At 44.8% G+C, this 23288-nt stretch overlaps 1 protein-coding gene and 1 non-coding gene across 4 annotated transcripts in view; one reads left to right on the top strand and one right to left on the bottom strand.

Moving 5' to 3' along the window:
* The window catches only part of PRKCE (protein kinase C epsilon), a 470469-nt gene that overhangs the window by 304858 nt on the left and 142323 nt on the right, over positions 1-23288 (bottom strand). The gene's annotated exons all lie outside the window — the stretch shown is intronic.
* On the top strand, positions 15420-15491 carry TRNAA-GGC. Its single transcript has one exon. It is a non-coding gene; the product is annotated as a tRNA-Ala (tRNA).

Genomic DNA, 23288 nt, shown 5'->3' with positions numbered 1-23288 from the left:
CAGCTTTCTAAGACCTTGCATGCCTGTCCTCACACATGATTGATATTTTGGCTGGATATAGAATTCTAGGTCAAAAAAAATCATTATCTATCAGAATTTTCTTCAAACATAAATATTGCCAATGGACTGTGATGTCAGCCTGGTTACTGTGGTTTAGTAGGTGACTTCATTTTATTTTCACTTTCTGGAGGTTTTAGGATCTTCTTTTAATCTCAGTATTCTGAAATTTCACAATGATGTCTTAGGGTGTCCTTTTTTGAATCATTGTACTTGTTCTTTTGATTTATTGGATTTGTGGGAGATATTCTTCTATTTGTTCTTTGCTATTGGCCTCTTCATTTTCTCTATGACACTCCTATTATTTGGATCAGTAGGATTAATCCCTATGTCTCTTTACCTTTCATTACATACATTTCCATCTCTTTTCTCCTTTTAGTCCATATTCTAGATTTCTTTGACTTTATTTTATAATCCTTCCACTGAACTTTTAAATTTCTAATGATAATATGCTGAGTTTCCAGACGTGCCTTCCTATTTTCTCTGGCTCCTTTCTCATAGCATCCTTTTCTTTCTTTTCTTTTTTTTTTTTTTTTTTTTTTTTTGGTTTATGGACACAAGATATTTCTGTGAACACAGGGTTAGAGACTGGGAGCCGGCCATGATAGCAGGGGGTTCTCACGCCAGCTTTGCTAGTTCTCCCCCAAACCATTATACCATTTCTTTTTAAAAGAACCTTCTAATTTCTGACCCTGGGAGTCAAGGTCTGGGTCCAGGTCCTTCAGTAATGAGAGTAATGAGTATACCCACTACACATACCACATACAGACCTTCAAATAGTCATTTGTTTTCAGCTGCACATCTCACTCCTGCCTCTGGGGTAACTACAGTCTCCATGCCTGGAGCTCCTTAAGGGTTCTGGGGCTCTCGGCTAGGCTCCAGGACCTTCCACACACGTCCTGGGCTATGCTGTCCTTGTACTTCTATTCTGTTCCATCACTGCCTCCCTGCCCTCCCCTTTCATCTCCTAGAAATTCACTGAAATAGTTTGGATGGTGGCATCTTTCTGCTCACTTGTTATAAAATTTTACCCCCTCCGCAACTTTTTTCCTTTTCTATTATTTAAGTGAGGTCTTGAGTAGACAGAGAAACACATTTTCTCCAAGACCACCTTGAATAGAAATTCCAAAAACGTATCATCTTAAATGATATTATGCAGGGCTGTGAGAGTGGAGGAGAAATAGGCACCTTTACACACTGCTAATGAAGTATAAATTGGCACAAAATCTGTAGGGTGCTTTGGTATTATATAACAAAAATCCTTTGACTTAGCAATTCTGTTTCTGGGAATTTATCCCAAATCACACACGTGCAAAAAGATTTAAATACAAGGATGATTATTACAGCATTTCCAAGGGTGTAAAATTAGAAACGAATTGTCCAATAATAGCAAACTATTTAAATAAATTGTGGCATATTTGAATCATTAGATACCATGCCATCATGAAAAAGATCTTATAGAATCATATTTAATGACATGGAAAGATGTTCAAAATATGGTATTAAAAGTGGAGTAAAAAGAGATTATAAAGGACTATGTATACTATGATCCGACTTTTTAAAAATAAAATGTGTATGAGTAGGTACATACACAAAGGAAAACCAATTATCTACAGGGGGATGGAACGATGTGTGATTTTTCTTTTGTATATTGCCATAGTTTTTCTAAATTTTGTCTTTGCTCTACTTTCTTCTGTAACTATAATTAAAAAATCAACCAATAAACTCGTTGTTGCTTGAAGAACATTATGTAATTCAATACATATCAATCCCCTCATTTACAAGTAAGGAAACAGGCCCAGTGAGATTAAACAACCCACTCAGGGATCTCAGTAAATTACCCATAGTTGGAAAAAAAAAAAAGATATTCTGTTGTCCTGATTTTCACGGCAGAATTCTTTAAGGTGCAAGTTAAAAATGAGACAAATTATGTTAAATTTACCTTTTTCTTTAAACGTGTAATTTTCTGGTCAAATGGTAACAGCACTGCTCGGTCCTAATCACCAGTTATGAGTGGTTAGTGGCCAGGCATATTCCTTAGTTGGATACAGTTAGAAACTTTTAAGAGAAGCTTTACTAGCTCAACCGAATAGAATCCACCAGACTAAAAATCCTTTGCTTTGATCAAATCTCCTTCTCTATACGATGGTGTTCCTCCATTTTTGTGGGGTGGTGTGGCCCACATTTTTATACTTTATACTGTTAACCTTTAAACTACCTTTCACGTAACAAACTTTCATAACCACATAGCCTTTGTCAATCACTCATGAGCAAACATTTCCACTATGACATGACCACACAGGGCTGTCACCTAGCCATGCATGTCACCAGCTTTGTTTCTACAGGAATCTTTTGGAATATATTCTCCCACTTGTCCTCAATGTTCTCTAAAACATATAACTTTTTCAAAAATTTATAAAAAATAAAAAAATGGTTCTTGGTTCTATGAAAACCAAGCATAGGTCTCAAACTCATGTAATAGAGAGAAAAATGGAATTTACTAGGCATGTCAAAATTAGTAAACTCTTACTCTCAATTGGACGTTCATCAGTTGACTGTTGAATTTTAAAGGAAATATTTTTTTTTAACTTTTAGACTTTGTGTCAAAATGGTGAAAAAGATGTATATAAGAAGTCTGGCATAACTTGCAGTTTTCTGGAAAAAAAAATCTACCTTAACAGGTAACCTAATGAGCAAGTGGGAATGTTCAAGTGGGTTTTTTCAGTAAATAAATAAATATACAAGTTCCTAGGTACAAATAATAGATGAAAGCAGTGACTATCTATTCTCTGAAAATGGGCAACTCTCATTACAATTCTCTGCTTGTTTTCTACATCTTTATGAAACCCCGGGCCTTATAAAATGAATAGGCTAATGCAGCTGAACTCACAAATTAGACTTACGTGTGCTGAAGCTCCCACCAATATCTAAAATAGAAGGGAGGATGTTTCCTGAATCACACAGCAAAGGGAACAGAAAATTGTCTGTTCAAGTCCGAATGTCAGAATAGTTCTGAACTCAGGGCCTTCTGTTGTGGACATTAGACTCCCATATGATATTCTGGACGAGCACAGAAAAGCCTTTCATCACACGTATGTTGTGCTATAGACCATACGGGAGGGGTTCTTACTTGCATCTCTTTTTTTACCATTTTGATACAGTCATTAATTAAGGGAGGCAGGGGTTGGTATAAATAGGAGAATAAGCCACTAGCCAAGCACAAAAAGAGTCCTCAGACGTTCAAAGGCATCAAAGGAGAATAAAGTTTAAAACTTTCAAGTCTATCCTTAGAAGAGTCAATGCTTTGTTTATGGCCCAGAATAGATGTAACAGGAATCAAGTTTTACTTTATAGATCTTTTCTAATGTGTTGGACCTTTTGTTGGTTTCCCTTTAGAGCATTTCACGTCTCTTTTGTAAAAAAGCAGGCTTCAAAGTTTGGGTTTGGTGACAGTGTTAATTTATCTGAGGTCATCAAGGAAAGCCTTCTGATACTCAAGGAGCCAGGCCTGCGGATTTCGGGGAAATAACAGGTGCATAACAGGCAGAGTGACGAGCAAGCACAGAGGCTCAGAGGTGGGAGAGGACTTGGACTTTGCCAGGATAGATGAGGTCACAGGGTGTGGTAAATCCTGGGCTTTGGCACCAGGCAAGTTGAGGAGCCAGAGGGGAGCCTGAGCAGAGCAGTGACAGGCTGTGGCTGGCACTTTGACAGGATCACTCTGGCTACTGTGTGGAGAATAAACCTTAGGTCCGAACAGGGAAGCAGGAAGGCCACGTAGGAGGCTGTGGCGATAACCCAGGTGAGAGATGGAGGCTCTCATAATTCAGGTGGGATGAGGCTGGCTAGGAAGGAGTGGTAGTAGTGGAAGTGATGGGAAGCAGTCGGATTCTGACTATATGTTGAAAGTGGAGCCAAAAGGATTGTCGATGGATTGGACACAGTGTGGGAGATAAAGAGAGGGCTCGAGGCTAGCATGAAGATTAAGGGCCTGAGCAAAACATAAAACTGTCCCTGGCCGAGCAATAGAAAATTGCAAGTAGGGCACCCAGAGCTGGGTTTGGACAGGCTGGGTTTGGACAGGCTGGGTTGGAAACACCTCCAAGAGAGCCGAGGGCAGGGGAAATGTCCCAGCTTAAGATCTTGATCCAAAACCCCTGACCCACAATCCTGACATTCAAAACGCTCTAAAAACTGGACTTTTTTCGAATTGTGGGTCAAAATCTTTTGACAACAAACCCCGACCCAAGTGACACATGGCTATTTATTGTGTCTATTTATTCCAATTAGTGTGAATAGTTATACAATTGTACTGGAGAAATATTAATTTGTTTGATCATGAAGGGCTGTCCCTGAATCTGCTGGGGCTCTTATGTAATACACAGAATAACCTTCTAGAATACAAAAAGTCTGAATTTCTAAACAAATCTGGCCTCGGGGGTTTTGGATAATGAAATGGATCTGTAGTTTGAGCCATGAGAACAGACAGAGAAGGGGAAGAGGAAAGGGACCTGCCCAGATGTCTGAAAAGACCTCGATACAGAGGCCCAGCCTCCACCGCCCTGGGTAGGGTCTGCTCTGACTTGCCTCCTTCCTCCCCTCCAAAGCGCCACCACCAAATGCACACACTCATCGCAGACCCGCGGCTGATGAAAGCCTTGGTGTTTTCAGCGTTCTCCATGTCTCCAAAAGCGACAGCAAAACACTTCTCTATCACACACTCTCTCACACGTACACACACGCAGAGTAGTTTTTATTAAACCTGATGCGCTGCTGACGTCATGCACCGCTGAACTAACTTGCTGTATCTGTCAAAAGGTGGGGTTCGTGTGATGAGAAAAAAAAAGTAAAAAAAAACTGAGCTAATGTTTGAAGCTAGCATAAAGGCATTTCCTGTTTCTGGGAAGCCTGCCTGCCTGCTGCTGTTGCTCTTAACAGATTCTCTCTCCCCACCATTAAACACCCCAGATCTACAATCAGGACAGACGCCATGGCAAGAGGGTGGCGGTAGGGCACCCCAGGTCCCAGACCTGTTGCAAGAAAACAATGGAGCAAGAGGCTGGGTGCCTGAGACCCCTGCCCAAGGTGCCCTCTTAGATCGCAGAGGCACAAGGTCCCCACAGGGGCAGCCTTGTGTGTTGTGTTCTAAGGAAAGACACAGGAAAGGGGCAAGAGGATTCAGAACCACGGCCAGGGGAGGATAAGCCTGCCATAGCCGCTATTATGGAAGCTATTCCCATGTTCATTCTTGTGGGTAAACATGCTCCAGAGTGGGTGGCTTTGCTGAAGGTAAGTAGTCTTGTCACCAATTAAAAATAAAAATGAAAAAGTAGTCCCATCCACCGATCCATCTAGCCCACCAAATGGACTGCCTTTCCAGGCCCCACTATCCAACCTCCCTCAGCCACTCCCCTTGCCCTGGATGCGGCTTCCTAGGATCATAAAATCTCCGTATTCACCTAAATCGTTGGCACATTCAACTTCTAAGGAAGAAAAGACAAGAAAGCTCTACCAGAAGTTCTGGGAGCCCCATCATTAATAAACAGATGAGCAGCATACAATGGGTAAGAAAATCCCCACAGAGGCAGGGGACGGTGATAACTAAATACCAACTGGAAAATCAGTCACTGGTCCTGGTGACTGTTGAAAAGGGATGGTAGATACATGGGAGTCCATTATTCTACTCTGGCTACTTCTGCATGTGTTGGAAAGTTTCCACAATAAGACGTAAAGATGAAGAAGGGAAGAAAAGAAGAAAAGAGGAAGTGGACAACTCCAATATCCCAGCGCTAATCCTAGCCTTTCCTAAAGGCCTTAACTGGGGAGCGGGGTGCCTTATTTAACCCCAAACCTTCCCACCTCCAGTCGCAACCAATCTAACCCAATGCCCCACTGGGGACAAGGGACAAATAAATCTAAGCCACAGCTGCCCATTCTGGCCCTCCTCTGAAGAGACTCCCGCGGCCTTTCCCTGTCCTCTCCTGCACATGCAGGAGGTGTGGGTTGTTTTTAATGTTTGTTCGGGATTCACAAATGATAAGTGCTTTGAAGAAAAAAGGAGTTGATCACTTCATCCTTCCCTGTCTTCACAGAGATGTTTTCCCTTGCTTCAAAGGCCGTCTGCTTACCTTAGATGATTAGGGAGGATTAATAGAACTAATTGTGTTAACAATATGACTGTCCTGCTGAAGCCTGCAAATTATCCCTGATTCCCTTTGATTGCCTTGAGATTACCTCACCACCACCAAACCCAGTAAGCTTCCATATGACCACGCTAGGCTGTGCCCCAGGAGCAAGCCAGATGTGTAAAGTCAGCACTCTGCAGGCACGGAGGCTGTGGCAGCCTCCAGAGTGCAAAGTAAGCCTGTCCACCCCCGGGCAGTACCAAGGAAAAGCCAGCAATCCAATGGGCATACGCTGGAAATGCAAAGCGTGGTCTGTGTCAGCTGAGCCCGACGCCCTGCCCTCCCACATCCCGGGGGCTGTGACCTTCTGGCTGGCATCGGTTGTACAAAAACTCCACTGGCCCAAGACCGGATCCAGCTGCCTAGAGCACACACATCTCAGATGACTCTGTGGCTGCCAGAGGCAGAGCTGGGCGAGCCCTCAGAGGTGGACCTGGGCTCAGGGCACAACCTGGGAAATAAACAAAATGCAGCCAGGGGAAGGTATGGAAAACCTCAAGTTCTTTGTCACAGACAGATGGAAGATGCCCTCTTCAGAAGCCTGCAGGGAGCACCAAACCAAACAACTGGGGGAGGAAGGGGACATAGGGAGGTGCCACCAGGGCCCACTCATGGCTGTCTTTCTGCCCTGACCCCTGCCACCACTCCCATCATGATTTTACCACTGGATGAATATCCTAGAGAGTGTCACAAACCCTACTACCCAATTACTCAAATACGAGAAAATCCACCATTTGCTTCTCACAAGTCAGGTTACTCTCTGATTCTTTAATTCACAAACCTATGCGTGAATCACAGGTTTCCTAACTCAAGGAGACCCAAAGCTTGCAAGAGCCTTTCTGAGAAAGTGAATTCAATAGCTCAGCCACTTGGTATGAAATATTTTCCAACAATTCCAACTTCTTTTCATCCTTAAAGAGCAGAGGATCAAAGTTCTCGCTGATAAACCTGGCAGCCCCAGGTGTATGATTTGGGGCCGTGGGAAGGATGTGGTTGTTGGGCCAACTTCTCAAACCTCAAGAATCGCAGTCCTGGGAATTCACTCCAACACTCAGAGCCCTGGCTGAGCTCACTTCACTCTTTGCCAGGTCACCTGGGGCACAAGGCCTGACGGTGGGGAGTCACCTCAGTGGGAGCTTGGGCTCTTGCGGGACAGTTTCCCATTGGTCTTTGTCTCCCCAGGCCTAACATGGCGCCTGGGCAAGTGGGGAGGGGTCGGGGGAACAGGAGTTACTTACAGAGAAGGGACCACCAGGACCCAGTCAGAAGACTCAAGAGAAACTTCACTTATCTGGTGTTATATTTCATTTGGGCTGTTATATATTGATCGTAGGACCTCTTAAAGGGGATAAGGATAATTATTCACATGAGCCTATGTTTTGCACGAGGGAATCATTGCCAAAATTCAAAGTAAAGGATCAACTCTCTTTACAGAGAGAGAAGGTTAAAAAGCAAACACTCCTAACCAGGAGAGAAAAGAGGAGTTGGTCTTCTGAGAAATATTTAACCCTGATTATGCAACTCATTCAGCAAATGACACAGATTCATACCTGCAACCCCACGGCCTCCCCAACTGCACCCCTACCACCACCTCAATGGCCAAACCATCTTAGTTAACCCAGTTGAAAGTGCAAAGCCCGGAGAGCACAAAGCTCTCTGCTGCCTGGAGTCCTTACAGGGCATCCAACCCAGGAAGAAGGAACCGAGTAGCCATGCGGAGTTGGGGACCCTTGGCAGTTACCCTTCACTTCCACTCTCAACAAGAAACATCCACAGACAACCCCAACAGTGCAGGCAGGATGTGGGGAGCTCCAGTGGGCTTACACCTCTGACCTTATCTAATGGGGCCACCAGTGGGTGCATGATTTGGGCTGGCTTCTCATTTTACCCAAGAGCTATAGCACTTCTCTCCTGAGTTGGCTCAAATTTCACTCTTGGGAAACCAGCTGATCTCAAAATGCCGTGGGCCATCCCCAAACTACAAAATTACTCTTCTCCCTTCTGGAGATGACAGGAACACTCGCTTTCCTGTCTCCCTGTGCCTTTGTACACACACATACTTGATACACACAATAACTGATCTATGCTGACATTACACAATAACTTCTGAAAAGACACAAAGAACTTGGAAAAAGAGCACTCTGGACTAGTGCCAGAACATTCTGCAGCCTGTTCTCCCAGGCCCTTCACCTGGAGCCATCTCTGGGTCCTCCCGCACTTGACCCCTCAGATCTCATCAGTCACTGAGCCCTGAAATCCTTCTTCATCAGCTCCTGTGTCTTCCCTTTGGTTCCATTCCCACCCCTGGTGCTAGTCCTCATAGAATCCACCTGATAGCCCCTACATTTTTCCTTATTCTCAGCGCTAGTCCACCCCACTGGAAGCCCAACCAATTGATGTACAATAAAGTCATCATCATGACACCTTTCACCAAAACTTCCCTCTGTCCACAGGATGACATTCGGTTCCTCAACATGGCAGCCTGCTTCCTCTGCACTGTCCCCTGTGTTCCTCTTATTCCTTATTTGCCACTGCAAATGCCCAGCACTCCAGCCAGGCTCACTGAGCCACCATCTTGCCCAAGCACCCCAACTTGTGCCTTCCACCGGGCTCCAACACATTCCTTCCTGGGACCCAGCCTGACACCTCCTGTCTCCTTCAGCGTTCTCCATCTGAGCCACTCCTCTGGCACTGAGCATCATTTAGGCTGTCAGGAACTCGCTTCTCCCCGGTATTACTGATCTTTTCAAGCTTTTCAAGGGCATCATCTACTCTATATTCCGTCTTCCCCACCCCACCCCCATCTCCATCCCTCAGCTTCTAGGGCCTAGCAAAGCACCCCACAAAGGAGCTCTTCAATAAGCATTTATTTTTTGCTTGCTTCTACTCCAGGCTGTGATTCTCTATCTTTTCCTTTAGCATCTGTAACTTAGGAGAGAGAATTACTTCAACTTCTAGGTGTTCAATGTTAAGTAAAGTGACTCTGGACATAAACAATAATTTTAAAATGCTACACCTCCTTTCCATCAATCAATTTCAAATATTACAAGAAAGTAGTGTGCCTCCAGCCTATGAAATTATTTCAGGGCATGGGGGTGGGGAGGGAGGGGAGCTCGAAGGGGTGAATTATCCCAGACTAGCCTTAAAAGTTCTGAACATAGAGGCTTCCCCACCTCCCTACCCTGAGCTTGGACCCCTCAACCCTCGAGGCTCTGTGCAGTCTTGTGTAAGATGATCTGTCACTGGACCTAAACAAGCTCTCTGGAGGTGATGGAGCTGGAGCTAGGACCTCAGAGGACCGCAACTTGTTGTCATTGAGGGAGAAGAGCCCAAAGACCAGGTTTCTCACCCTGGCCTCTGCCACTCAGGTCCACGTGACCCAGGACAATCTCTCTGAGCCTTAATTGCCTCAACTGTAAACTCCCACAAGGACAGGGAAGAGATGTGCAACAATTATGCATCAACCAGGATGTTAAGAATAATTCTGAACTCCACAAATGAAAACAACAAAGAGGTCAGTTGGAAAACTTCAACGGCCTTTGGGTGCTAAATCGAGACTCAATGACCAAAGGTCCCCTAGGCACCTCACTTCCAAATAACAAAATTAAAATCTCCAACTCTGTAATTCCTACTGCCACAAGTCACAACTTCCCTTGCTGGCATGTAATATTCTTTAAACTCAGCCCCTGCTGGAATTTCCAGCTCTTTCTCCCACCCCCTTATGCTTCAGCCGTAATGCCCTCTGACTATTTCCGGCTTTTCACGTCCCGCCCTCCCTTCCTCAGCACAGTTTGTTCCTTCCAAACCACCCCCCACCTAAAAAACCCAAACGAAATCTACCTAAACTTTCAGGCTTTCCTCCACCTGAATCTGCTCCCCTTCTCAATACTAGGGTCCCTTCTCAATGCTGGAGTCCGTCCTCACCTATTTCCTTCTCACTCATCCCTGGGGAGTCCCCTCTCTCCACCAAGAGCACATGGAACACTGCCGGGCACTTGAAAAGGGATCAACAAACTCTTGTGTGTTAAATGATGCAATACCGAGAAGAATGGAAACTCCATGATGTTTCCATTACATTCAGCTGGAAAATCCCATTGAAGATTCACTCCTTCAGTCCAACCCCCTTAAAACAGCCTCCTTTATTTTGCTGCTGAGCTCATCTCAGTCCTGTAAAAGTGCTGCATGCAAGTTCCATCTGCATTCCCCAGACCAGTGATCACTTCCAACCCCCATGAAACTCCCTATTACTTTTCAGAGAAGCAGCCACCCCAGTTCCATACATTATGAAGGCAGCGGGCTAGGCAATGACATGGTCCCTCCCCGTCTTGATGCAATTATTTCCTTGTGTTGTTGCTTCCCTGCAGTCTTACCATTGTTCTTCATTTACCCAGAGAGCTAGGTCTGAGGCTTTAGAGGAAAAATGAATTATGACTTGCTTTACATTCCATGCCCAGCTCACCAACAAGGGTTTCAAAGCATAAGGCTCTCAAGGCTCTGAGATGAACAGTTTCACAAACCAGCTTGTCATCCGGAACTAACCTCCGTCCTCCAACCTCCCACATCCTATTTGTACTATGCATGTGCTGGACTCCCATCCCCAGCCTGGAACATGAAAAACCACATACTAACAACGAGCCAGCCTGGCAGAGAGTGAGCCAGAAGAAGAAAATCATCACTGACACTGCAGGCTTGCGGAAGCAGAACGGCCACCCAGCTCCGTGGCTGTAACAGCTCAAAACGTGAATCCACACAAGAGCTGGACTCCTCCCTGACTGTCCCAGAAGAAAGTCAGTGTTCTGAGCCGCATGAGTTCTTAAGACAAGACGAAAAGTCATACTATGTTAGCGCAGGTAGTGGACTTGGGAGCCAGCCTTCCCAGGAACCAGCTCCACTTAGTAGCAGTGTGACCTCGGGCAAGTCAATCATTCCTCATTCTCAGTCTGCAAACTGGGGGTAACAACAGTACCTACCTCACAGCATTGTTGTTAATTTGTATAAAATGCATAGAAACTATGCCTGCCAGAGTAAATATTTATTATTAGTATCAACATCATCAGCTGCATCATTATGGTTATTATTATCACTTCCTCTCCTTTGCTTTATTTAGGCAGGAGAGCAAATGCCTCACCCCCAACACAGATCTTCCTGTCACTGGAGACTACACTCCAAATCCCTTTTCCTCCCTGCCTCCTTTTCTATCCTCTCACATCTCAGACGTTAAATATCCATTCAAGCATTTAAACCATCACAGTGAACTGTTCTCACTTGCTTCTCTCCTCAGCCAACGCCCCAGATTCTCACGAGCTACTAGATACACTTGGTGGCAAATTCAAGAATGTTTATACAGGTTTTTATCATTATATGTGTTTTGGAAACATGAGTGGTGAGTGCTGAAGCAGGACAAAAGAGAAAGCAAGGCATTAAAAAGATCAAAAATAGGTCTCTGCCTCCTAGTTTTAAAACTGCCATGGTCCAGGAAGTATATTCAATAACTTGTAATAATCTATAATGAAAAAGAGTATGAAAAAGAATACATTAATGTGTATAACCGAATTGCTATGCTGTACACCAGAAACTAACACAACATTGTAAATCAACTATACTTCTATTAAAAAAAAATCCAAAAAACCTGCAGTGGTCAGTCTCCACCAAAGCCAGAGGGTCATTGAGTCTTCTGTTCTGAATTCAAACGGTCAGCTCAAAGAGCTGGCCGGGGAAGGAGATAAGGCAGATGGGAAAAACTGAGGATGAAAGTGGGGTAAACAGTTGAATCACAAAGCGTAAGATGAGCCCTTTAGATGTCCTCATTTAATAACATAGTTTCTGAGACTCGCTCATCAGAATTCTATCCTTTCTAAGCAAACATCTGTTATGGTGACTGAGACCCAGGGCAGTTTATTCTTTCTTTGCTAAAACTTCCATTGGAGTATTGATCTCGTAAATGTTATCCTTATGGCTCAGATGAAAGTCAACGCTCAAATCCAGAAGTGGGTGTGGGGCAGCCAGACCATCCATCCTCTGAAGCCAAAGAGAAATCTACAAGTTGCAGGATTGATTTCTGTTTACGCCTTCAATCCCAAATATTTGGAAGGAACACTTTGATGTAACAAACCCATGTCCTACAAATGCCAAAAAATAAAAACAGAACCTCAATTTCCATGTAATAGACAATAAAGTGTTACCTTAAGGACTGCTTGGTTATGCAAAGTGACTGTGAAATCCCTACTGAACCCAGGGAGAAAATCCCGGAATCATCAATGTCTGACCTTTCCTCCTGTCATACTCTGAAGACCAAACTCTGCATGGCTCCAGGGCTAACAAGGGGAAATTCCAGGGAGGCTGAACCCCTCCTGAGTCCTACACAGCTGGATGAAACCCTGCCTCTTGCTTGCCCAGAACCCTGCGTGCAGCCGGTGAGCTGGCCCCCTCCTCCCAGCTCTGCAGGCAGGTAGACCTAGCATTGTCTTTGCCTGAAAACGCAGGGCTCCATTCCTGGCTTCTTCCTTGTGAACGAGGTGGTGTCAGACAGGCCACTACATCCAGTCGAGTCTCAAGATCAGTGGAGTTTGAGGGTTATTTGAGGAGTTTAAAAGATAACATATTTGAAAGTTGGTAATCGGCAAACTGTAAAGCCCTATTACGTGTAACCTACAACACCCAAGTAAGAAGTTAGCTACTGCACTATTATTCAAAAGGACAGGGCGCAGCAGGCCAGACATAGAGGGCACGTTCCCACCCAAAACACACACACACACACACACACACACACATTCCCTGCAGACATTCTGTCATTTGAGTGATTCCCTTACAGAACAATCTCCCCCCACCCCCACTTTCTATGTCCCTGTGGACTTTTAGTAATACTATTACTAAAGTTCACAACAGTAACTGTAACAAAGAGAAACAAAACAGAACAAAAATGACCATAATCTCACTATCCGTAGGTAATCTGCAATGTATATTTTCCAGCCTTTCATAGCTGTCTGTGTGTGTATGAATATGTATGTACGAGCGATTTTTAATAGTAGTCACTAACGTGTATTGAATACTTTTTCTGTACCAGGTACTCGACTAACCACTTCACGTTTTCAGTCGTTTAATCCTCTCAGCAACCTCTAAGTGGACACTCCTCATCGTTCATTTTACAGAAGAGGAAACTGAAACTCAGAGAAGTTAAGAAACAGGTCCAAGGTCACACAGCTTGTAAATGGCAGAGCCTGGGTTCAAACCCAGGCAGACTCCACTCAGTCACTAAACCAAACGTAAATTATGACCTGCAAATTTTGCTGATTAATATATTTTGAAAATCTTTGCATTTTATTCACTATGTTTTCTATTATCATAAATACATAGTCTTCCATAATATTGCTGAGCCAAGTTTTAATCCATTGTTTAACGTGACTCTTTTGGGAGTATCTATAACATACTCCTATTTGGGCTATTTATTTTCTAGTTTTTCAATACTTCAAGTAACAGTAAAAAGAACATCCTTTATATACATTTTGGTCATTCTTACCTAGAAGTGGAATTGCTGGGTCAAGAGAAATGCATATTTTTAAAGTCCTTGCTATTTTTTGCCAAATTTCCCTCCTGAAAGGCTTCATCAATTATACTCCCACTTGCAGCATATAAATACAATCTTACATCTTCATCACCACTAGGTAGTAGTATTATTTCGTGCTCTAAAACAGTCTCTTTTCAAGTGCAACACCTCAGAAAGGAATTAAACCCACCCCCTTATTCATACCCTGGGCCAGTTCATCCTCTGACACTTGGGAAAAGGGAGATGGAGGGCCCACAGGAAGATCAAGGAGGTCAGGAGCAATCAGTGGGCAGGGAGGGGGCATCTGATGGATGGGGTGGGGCGCAGTACGGCATGGGGAGGGGCAGGGGACAGGAGCAGGGTTGCAGATGATGGGACAGAAGAGGAAGCAAGAACATTCCAAAAACAAAGTCCTGGCACTTGAAAAATAATTATAATAATAAAATGGCAGGAACCAAATGATAAGGAAAGGAAGATTAATTGAAAACATAACAAACAAAAGCCAGGAGCTTCACAAGAAGTTTGGATTCTGGCCAGCGCTGGATCACTTCTGTCTAGTTGACACAGAACGGCCGGTACACCTCTAGGTGTAAGCGAGCATGAGGTGCTGAGTTATCCACCTGTGTGCTACAGCCTGGAGGAAGGGCCCCTAGTCTCATCCCCAAGAAAAATCATTAAATGATTTCCTAGTTCCAGAGGGTGCCCCTAAAACACTAAACCTCACAGTAGTCCAGGAGATAGAGAGCAAATTCCATTCAGCCTGGTCATTTGGGACAAACTGTCCTTCCCCATTCACAAGTCGGTCTGGGACTCAAGGAAGAGGTAAGTGGGGCCTTTAAAGCGGAATCCTGAGATTAGACGCTCAAGGAGAGGAAAGCCTCATATCAAACCTCCGTATTACTCAGTGCCAGGCAATAACAGTGGTAGGAATTTCAGCAGTGGTGATAATTAGCAAATAGATGAATAAATACAAATATAAATAAAGATGTGTCTTTTCAGTACTCTTCACGGACCAAGAGAAAATGGTTACATGGGAGACCCTTCTTCACCTAGGATGTGTCTTGCCTTAATTGGCAGATTCATGGAGGTGCCCTCATCTCACTTGGATGCCTAGTGTTCACATCTGTCATCCCAGCGCAGGCAATGGACTGGAAGGACGTGTACCATCGCTCCTGCTCTTCAGATGAGAAATCGAAACTTGAGGATGATTTACCCAAGATTATCTAACTGGAAAGTGGCAGAGGCACTAGCTCTAACACCAGGAACTGCCAGCAGTGGTGATTTTCCACTCCTCCTCCATGTCATTCCTCAACAATGTCCCCTAGTTCCTCCTTATAAATAAAGTAGTATCTTTGCTGGAATATTCTATCAGTAAGACGCACTCCCTGCATGGCGGCTGAAGACTCTGGCTGAAAACTTCACGTTATTGACAATTGCCTGAAAGATTTTCACTTAGGCTGTCTCCCTCATGAAGTGACTCAACAGGCAGTGCTTTTTGGCACTAACTAACTGAGGACAGGCCCTTTACTGAGGGCCAGTGGAAGGACCCTAGGAAGAAAAGGACAAAGCACCCAAGGATGGAAAGCTGAAAGGAAGCAATGAAATGCGAAGTAAGAACAGAAGCCTGAGAGGTGGAGGGTACAGCTCAGTGGTAGAGCGTGTGCCTGGCATGCACAAGGTCCTGGGTTCAATCCCCAGTGCCTCTGTTAATGCAAAATAAAATAAAATAAAGGAAGAAGGCAACATAAACTTAATGGGTCAGTCCCCTATGCCTCTGTTAAGGGAAAAACAAAAACAAAGGAAGAAAGTGACCTAAACTTTATTTTTTTTTAACATTTTTTATTGATTTATAATCATTTTACAATGTTGTGTCAAATTCCAGTGTTCAGCACAATTTTTCAGTCATTCATAAACTTTAAAAAAAATGTTTCAAATAGAAGCCTGAAAGACTCAGTCAAGGGAGAGGATGGACTTGTTGGGGAGTCTGGGAAGGTACCACCTGAGCTCTGGAGCACAGAGGATTCAAAACCCCTGGAATCACCGCCGGACTGCTATGCGCACATTTCGAAGAAGACATGGTCTTGTTTTGGCTCTAGTACTAGCACTTTACCAAATGCATTTTTTGCTAAAAACTGTTAAAAAAAAAAATAGTCTTGACCCTGAGCCGTCAAAGAACGAGCAGAGAGGGGTGGGGGGAAACTGCTGTATCAAATTTCCTGCATAATCCTCTTATGAGATTAGTGCCCTCTTAAATGGTAATGAGGTTCTGGCTCAGGAATCAAATTATACCACTGGGTAATTCTCCCACGGGGGAGAGGGGGATGCTTAATTATATGAAGTAGGGTGGAAACACAGACCTGTGATCCCCTGCTCTAAATGGCTACAGATGGAGCCATTTCAAACCAGGGGCATGGAGCTTTAGAGATGAAAGGAACTTAGAACCTAACCCAATGCCCTTGTAGGTTCGTTTCTGGAGAAGTCATATTGTCACAGCCTCCAAGCCTGAGACATGGGGTGGCGTCCAAAATCCCTTCTTGGGTCTACTCTGCTCTTCAGGGACCATCCGGACAAGTGCAGCCTGTGGCTGAGGTGCTATGAAAGCCCGCCTCCCTTCCCCCACTTTCCTCCCCCTCGCCTCTCCTCTCCTCTCCCTCCCCTCTCCAGAGAGTATAAAGTGCCCTGCAAGACATTGTCCAGGGCTTGGACATTTCAGCAACTCTGTTGCACCAAATATTCTTGGCGCCTAAGCACCTCCAGAATGTGCCTGAGGCCTGAAAGAATCAAGATGCCTGGCTCACACCCTCCAGCAACCAGGACCCCAGGAGAATTGGGGCTGCACATTTCCTTTCAAACTGGCAGGGATGTGGGATTATCTATCCCTCTTTTTGCACATACAACTACATATTTTGTCCATGAGTTTTATTTGCCTTCCCAGTTTTCAGCATGAAAGATTCCTAAAATCCCACTGGAGGAGGAATGAGCTTGGACCCCAGCAGTCGTGCCAGGAATGGAAGCGGAGATCTGAACAGAGGCAGGGCTCTGACCTTCCCAGCTGCTGCCTGGAAAGGCTGCCATCCTCGTCCTCGAAGGGAGCACTTCTGCGGAGTCACCTGACAGCCCTCGGCTCCAGGGCAGGGGGACAGGAGCCACCTGGTTACTCAGGTTTGCTGGCTTCGCATCCTTCCTGGTGGGCTGAATTTGATCAAACCCAACCAGTTTGCCATTGCCAGTCTCCAGCTCTGCTTCAAGATTCTTCTCAACCTGGCAGCAAAGTCATGCTAGGGTTCCCAGCCACCACGAGCCTCATCACCACGGTGAGGGGAATGCTACCCTCTACACCACCCCAACTTGCAATCAACTCACATCTCATTTTTTTCCTCAAATCAATCTCCTGGGGCATCTAATTATTCTGCTTACCCTAGGGGCTCTGTTCCCTGATAAGGGTCAGTTTTATACAGTTCATGTTGGATTCACAGAGGCGATATTCATTGTCTGAGTTACTGTACCTGCTCTTGGAGGTTGAGAGTTCACAGATACGAAGCTAAACCCAGCTGTATTTATGCCCTAACAGTAGAGAACCAGTGCAGACATTCTGGGCCACATGGTCCGTGGGCCATATTAGGTACTTTACATCAGCTCAGTGATTTCCAACACATAAGCTACAGGGTTATTTCCATTTACAGAGGAAAACTCCTAACAGCCCACAACTGGACCATGCCTGCTCCCCACCCCCCACCCCCCGCCCCTTGCTGTGCTGTGTGGCCTCTGGGACTGGAACTTGGAGGGCTTGAGTGCTGGGTCTGGCTTGGCCCAAGTCTCCGGATGATTTCCTGGTACCTCCCTGGGCCCCAGTTTTCTGTGAAAGGGAAGGGGTGGCTCTTGAGACCCCCTTCACGTCCCCACACATGTTTAGCAGGGGGCTGGGCACACAGATAGAAGGAAAGGGGAGAACAAAACTGTCCCTCCCCCTCCTCTCTGCTCAGGGACAAACCCTATCGTCATCAGCACCTGCATCTGCTTTGTGCCCAAGAGTCGCCATCTGCCCCCAGTCATTAACCCCGAGAGCCCCTTCCTGCTCATGCAGCCAGGGAATGACTTCTAGGCCCTTTTGAAAAAATGACCTGTGGCTGGCCAGCCCTAAGGCTCTGGCGGAGAGAAGCCTGTAAGTCCATCCCAGGACCTCAGAGAAATGCCTCAGGAAGGTGTAATGGCTTCCTGGCTGGTGATTAGCGTGCTGGATGAGATAATGCCACATTCCCTGAAGTTTTGCAGCCTGGAACTAGATGCCAAAAGCTTATGAACTCCATCTCCAACAAGGCTCATTCCTGGGCTACTCATGGGGCCAGGAAACCCCAGAAATGGAATTTCCAACAGCCATTTTCTGCTAACTGCCCTTCGTGGTTTTTTGCAACCAAGCTAAACACTCTGCTTCAGATATTTGTTAACCTGCCAAAGCTTAATGACTTTAATATGTCCACTTGATATTTATTCACCTGGTACACCATATTATTTTGCTAGTGTGCAAATGGGTCTTTCCACCACCAGATTGTAAGTCACACAAGAGCAGAGAAAGGAGGGAGGGTAATAGCTCAGTAGTAGAGCGTGTGCCCAGCAAGAACAAGGTCCTGGGTTCAATCCCCAGTACTGCCATTAAAAAAAAAAATGTTAAAACAAAAAGCAGAGAACAATGCTATTAACACTTCTGTGTCTCCATCCCATCGCCACCCCATCGGCTCCAGGCCCTGCCCTGGACACTTTATAAATCAATAGCACATTTAATTACCAGCACCCGCTGAGGTAGGTGCTATTACTTTCATTTTAGAGCATTTACCACGTGCCAGGTGTCATTATTATAACTGTTAACTCAATCCTTAAAACAAGCCTGAGTACTAATATCATGCCCATTGTACAGAAGAGGACACTGAGACATGGGGCAGATAAGTCACTAGCCTGAGATCCCCAGCAGGTGGGAGGGAAGCCAGCAGTCATGAAGTTGTGATAGTCTTCACCATCACACTCCACTGCCCCATCCCCTGCCTTCTGGGCACAGGGCTGGGCACATGCTGGGCTCCACACATACTGGTTTTACTGGTAGACAGTTCCTCAGTTGACTCTTAGGCTTCACGTTTCAGACAGCCTCTCAGCTGCCTACAGTTGAATTTCCAATATGAGGTCTAAGATCCGTGGCTGCTTCTGTCTCAGTGGGTAATAATAATCTTTTGCATTTGAACAAGGCTTTACCTTTTTTACAAGCACTGACAGATCATCTGTCGCCTGTACATCCTGCCTCCATCCCTCCTTCTCAGGATAACATCCCTGATTTTTGGACGGACCCAGGCTCAGCCAGTTAGTCCACTCCTGTCCAGCCTGTGTTTCTATAAGGTAAGTAGAACAAGGGTGTATAAGCCTCTTTTTCAGAGGCAGAATCTCTACCCAGAGAGGTTGAGTGACTCATTCAAAGTCACACAGATTGTCTGAGTTGAGGCTGAGGCTAAGGCTAAAATCCAGGCTTCCTAGCTCTTGGTTCACTCTTCTTCCCACCTTAAGAGATGACAGGGGTGGGGAGTATAGCTCAGTAGTAGAACACGTGCTTGGCGTGCACAAGGTCCTGGGTTCAATCCCCAGTGCCTCCATTTAGGGACAAAAAAAGGAGAGAGATGACAACAAACACTCCCAGGAGATTTCCCCTGGAATGGAATCCCCTGGACAGGAATATATGGATATGCATACAGATGGGGATGGAGACAGGGAGAGAGAAGAGACAAACAGGAGAAGGTGTGCAGAGGTGTGAAGATATCTGTAATAATTACCATTATTTAAAGTTTTCATCTAAATTAGCACAGATGAGCATCAAAAGATTTAAATTTTTTCAATATTTCTAAATAATATTAACATTTTTAAGACAACATTAAATCCAAGTGGTTCAAAATTCAAGAATCACAAAAGGATATGCAGTAAAAAGATTCCCTGTCATGGACTTTCATTCTAGGGTCCATCTTTCTTCTTTTCCAGGCCTCCCCCTTCTTTCCATACTTCAGGAACCTGCTGTAACAATTTAGAAACCTTATCCCCTCCCCGAGCTGAGACCAACACCAATTTTTCTTCAAGTTCTACATGATGGTGACTGTTATTTTATTTTATGGGCAATAGATAATACAGGAACACAATACAGATTCAGAAAGTACCAGAAAACAAACAATTATAATGAAAAGTCAGCCTCTGTTTTTTCTTTGACCCCCAGACCCCAGAAACTGTTACTTCTTTTTCTTGTTCCTTTCAACAAGAATCTCTATAATTACAAGCATACCCATACGTTTTTTCCAACTCAAACAGTAGTCTGTTATGCACACTTTTCTGTGTGTTTTTTCACTGAACACTCTCTCGGAGATCTTCACACCTGTCCTTACAGAGCTGTCTCCTTTTAATGGCTACATAATATTCCACTGTGTGGATGTACCACAAATTATCTGATGGACCTTTTGTTTGCTACCAAGAACAATGCTGCAAGAACCATAGACGATAGCTGAGGGAGAGGCTGCTGGTTCTCCTCAGTATCTGTGCTCCCCTTCTTCCATAAAGAGAATTTTATAAAGGGCATGTTTCCCACCCTCCCTTGCAACTAGGTGTGGCCATGCGACTAAGTTCTGGCCATTGGATGTAAGCAGATGCATAGGTGGCAATTTTTAGGAACTTTCCTTAAGGGAAAGCAGATGTACTCCCTTTGCTTGCCTCATCTTTATCTTGTCAGGAGAAGTTGTGAAATGGACAAAACTAATTGCTGGTGTCCTGTCTAGGGCATACTTCTGTATTACATCAGATTTTGGTTGTCTTTGAGCTAGTTTACAACTCTGTGAGTGGTAGAATATTGTCAATAATGCGAATGAGCCACATTCATAAAACTGCAAATTATGTCAATGGAGATGAAGTTGATATTGTTATGAATATTGATCTATTTTGTGTCTAATTGTAGGTTCATTTCAGCATTCTTGGTGGCTTGTGTGTGTGTTCAGCTCTCCTTTGAACCAGCTATATCATACTAGTTCCCTCATTAATCAAGTTAAATAAAAATCTTCACATTGTGTTTATTTTACATTTGTATGACAGACATGATTTTACCTTTTCAAAAGTGTATCCTTTTATAATCCTCCTGCTTGGAACACAGATGGCGCCGTCTTGGATAAGAAGTTCAAGACCACCACAGACAGAAGGAGCCAGCGCCCCTGAGATCTGGGAGCATCCCACGCACCTTGGACTTCACTCAGATTTTTATGTGCAAGAAAGACACATGTCTATCTTGCTTAAGTCACTGTTAACTCAGAGTTTTCTGTTATAGTAAAAACTAACAATGAAATAACTTTCAAGAGAAATTTTTACTAATAGAATACATAGTGATTTTATCTTTGCGCAGCTGCAAATTCTCCTCTAGACTGTTCTTGGCAGACATCATTAATCAGTCTGGTGCTTCTTTCCCTCCCCACCCCCAGAGCCCTCACTCAAAATGCTTCTTGAGGTCACATTCTAAACGGTCATTAGTATCAAAAAGAGTTATGAATGATATTTAATTACCATTTCTGCTACAGGATAACAAATCAGCACAAGTTCCTCAACTATCCAGGTTCTAGCACCAATGTATTGATTTGACCCTATCAAATTTAGAAGATTTAGATCAGCCAACTATAGGGACCTATGTGAAGGCCTGTAGAGTTTCAGGATGAGGGAGGGTCTCAGCCCTTCCCATCAGTCCAGGATGCCTCCAGCCCAAGGTCCTTGCCTGCAGCGAGTTCACTCACAGTCTTAGACCCACATAAGTCACAGAAGGAACAAGATACCTGTTGAGTTTTTGTTTTTTTTCAGGGCAGGTAGATAATTAGGTTTATTTATTTATATACTTATTTTAATGGAGGGACTGCGGATTGAACCCAGGACCTCGTGCATGCTAAGCACACACTCTACCACTGAGCTATACCCTCCCTCCAAGACACCTGGATAGATGAGTACCACCAGGCGCTAGATTCTGGGCAGACTGGCGCAGTGTATGGTAGTCATTTAGAAAGACTGGCCTGGCGGTGGGTAGGAGGCAGGATACGTAAAGAGACTGTAAACTATCATTCTACACATGCCCATCCCGAGTACAGCTGGAGAAGAAGCACTAGGCTAGAATCAGGGAAGAGTCGTCCCTTTCTGCTCTGCTCCTTATTAGCTCTCCTTTACTGAGTCTCAGATTCCTCATCTGAGACTGGACTAGATGATTCCCAGCCTTAAAAGTGTATGTTTCTTTCTACCTAGAACAAAACACCATCTTTGTAGCCTTAAGAGTATCTTCAGCTCAGCAGGACCAGGCACAGAGACAGCCCTCCCCCCACCCCCACTCCAGGCTGTGGGGGGCCTCCCATCCTGGCAGCTCCCTGGCAGCAAGCTCAGTGGCAAAGGAAGGGCAGGCAGAATTGGTGACTTCAGCGTTCTCTAGACGGTACACAAACAGGAAACCAGGGGAAGGGTGATAATTGTTTAATCAGCTCTCCAGCAACACCTGTTGAGTTCCCGCTAATGATGTGAAAAGCCCAGCGTACAGGGAATAACAGTTTTTTGCAGTGATTAGCGTTGATCGCCATGTACCATCAAAGGTGACAGGAACAGTATTCCCCTGACAATATTCTACAGTGCCTTTTCTCAAACTTCCAAGCCTACAAATATCAACTGATCCAGAAGGTATACTTTGAGTGTCTACCATTGGTGCTCATCAGGGTAAAAACATACATTGAATGCTGAAGGGGAAAGAAAGAACTGGAAGGCTCACTCCTTGCCAGCCAGGCACCTACAACTCTAACTTGGGAGAAGACCAAACTCCAGAGAAGTTAACTGGCGATAAAAGCAGCAGTGAGTGGGTTGGATCCTAAGGGTTACAGATGATCAGAGAGGCAGTGACCAGTAAGGGCTGGCGTGCCCTGGACTAGTCTGAGTGGGCTGAGTTCTGAGCGCAGCCTTGCAAGACGGATAAGATACCAGTTAGGAAATGGAAAGAACATTCCAGGTACAGGGAGTAGCCCAGCAAGAGAGTAGAAATGTCCTTTGTATTTTCAAAAGGGAGACCAGTTTGGCTATTTAACACAAACTAGAGAGAGTCTGTGTTAAAGAGGGAAAGAAAGCAGAAATGGCGATGGGGTTCTGGAGCAGTGATCCTCAAACCTGTATGTGCACCAGAGGCTTGCTAAAGCACAGCTCGCTGGGCTCCACCCCCAGGGTGTCTGATTTGGGAGGTCTGGGGTGGAGCCTCAGAATTTGTATTTCTAACAGGTTCCCAGGTGATGCCGATGCCGCTGGTCCGGGGACCACACTTTGAGAACCACTGAACCAGACTGTAGAGGGCCATGAATGTCTAACGGCTGGGAGCTCTGGGAGGTCTCTCCCCAGGGAGAGATGGAATGGGAGTGGTGCTTTGTTTAATTTGCACCCTGCTCTTTTCGGATTCTATGAATAGCTTTCTGCCCTTTGCTATTTTCTGT

The sequence above is a fragment of the Camelus ferus genome, chromosome 15, assembly GCF_009834535.1.
Source record: "Camelus ferus isolate YT-003-E chromosome 15, BCGSAC_Cfer_1.0, whole genome shotgun sequence".
NCBI lineage: Eukaryota > Metazoa > Chordata > Mammalia > Artiodactyla > Camelidae > Camelus > Camelus ferus.
Note: the sequence above shows the minus strand (reverse complement) of the source record. Positions and strands in the feature narration are given on the sequence as shown.